The sequence below is a fragment of the Amblyomma americanum genome, chromosome 1 (assembly GCF_052857255.1).
Source record: "Amblyomma americanum isolate KBUSLIRL-KWMA chromosome 1, ASM5285725v1, whole genome shotgun sequence".
NCBI lineage: Eukaryota > Metazoa > Arthropoda > Arachnida > Ixodida > Ixodidae > Amblyomma > Amblyomma americanum.
The window spans coordinates 230,516,762-230,517,619 of NC_135497.1; positions in this window are offsets into that span (position 1 = coordinate 230,516,762).

Genomic DNA, 858 nt, shown 5'->3' on the forward strand with positions numbered 1-858 from the left:
TGCGTACCGAATGAATCAAGACGCGATCTCACCCGAACTCTCCGCCTTAATTTAAAGTTGTAATAAAGCTGAAGGTATACGTGACGCAGACTAAACTTCGAGTCCAAGGTCCGCAAATATTTTCAACTAACAAACCAAGCAAAGCCAAGCAGGAGTCATGACGAAGGTACGTTTACCTCGCCACACATGGCAGAAATTCGTTCGCATCAAAAACCAAACATCATCCGGAGCGCTAAATCCGAGCGTACCTTACGCCACGCCTTCGCCGAGGTGCCGTAGATATATGGCTAATAACGAAAACCGCAGAGCGACGAACGAACAGCGGGCGACTGCGCAGAAAGTTTGGGACATCACGAACAAGGTCAGAAATAAAACAGGAAAAAAGGAAAGAAAGCGCAGAACGAGAGAGGGTCATGCAAGGTAGGCGCAGGACGATGGTGTGGTGTGAGCGGCTTCTTCAGTGCGCTCGCCCTCTCGCTCATAATCGCTCAAAACCTTCCCAAACCCCGCCGCCAGAGGTAACACAAAAATGAACAGGCGCGCCATGGGAGAGGACGGAACAGAGATGGAAAGAGAGAAAGAGGTGGGAAGGACCCGGGGAAAGCGCATGCGCATAGGCAAAGCGCTGTCGCGTCGTCTGCTACTCGTGCGGGACTACTTGTTTACCGCGGAGTCACGCTGATGCACTGCGGCCGAGTTCGTCTGCTTCGCGGCCCTTCGCTCCTCCCCCGGTCACTGCGTTCCCTCTCTCAGTTCTCTGGTTCAATGCCGCTCTCAACCCACGCGCTGCTGCTCACCGCCGCGAGAGAGAAGCTTCTCCCTCTTTCTCCACAAAATAACGAACAAAAACGATCAGCG